Source organism: Pyxicephalus adspersus, chromosome 4 (assembly GCF_032062135.1).
Source record: "Pyxicephalus adspersus chromosome 4, UCB_Pads_2.0, whole genome shotgun sequence".
NCBI classification, from domain to species: domain Eukaryota; kingdom Metazoa; phylum Chordata; class Amphibia; order Anura; family Pyxicephalidae; genus Pyxicephalus; species Pyxicephalus adspersus.
The window spans coordinates 139,397,574-139,398,125 of record NC_092861.1 but is presented as its reverse complement, the minus strand read 5'-3'; positions in this window follow the sequence as shown (position 1 = coordinate 139,398,125).

Genomic DNA, 552 nt, shown 5'->3' with positions numbered 1-552 from the left:
AATATAGCATGAAAAAGAACTGTAAGTACATGTTTAGTTTGCTGTTTTGTCATCATAGTCTTCAGTGTTATGTTGAGATTGAGAAGAACAAAGAATGCCTGCAGAGCTTTGTATTAGCAATATATGAGCCCAGTAAAAATTGGCATCTGGAATGTTTATAGACTGTACGAATATCGGTTTGCTCATTCAGGCTGTTGACAGACATCACTGCTTGGAGTGTATACCCTGGCTTCTATTCAATAAAGTATTACCAAACCTTTTGTCTTGGCCCATAGCCGCTCTTTGTATAGAATTCAATGTAGCATTATGTCTTGGAAAGCAGAGGATTACAAATCTCAGAAAAAGATTGATGCACAGGACTGAAAGAAAATAGCCAAAGATTTACTGTTCTTTAAACAAAAATGTGTCTAAGGTTTATAATTGCAGATCTGTTTAAATCTCCAAGTATAATTTGTTAAAGCTGAACTCCAGGCTGATAAAAAAAATATCTGTTCATGCAGCTAGGTATTTAGTTAATGAAAATTAGACAGCCTGCTTTGTCTTCTATTGGAT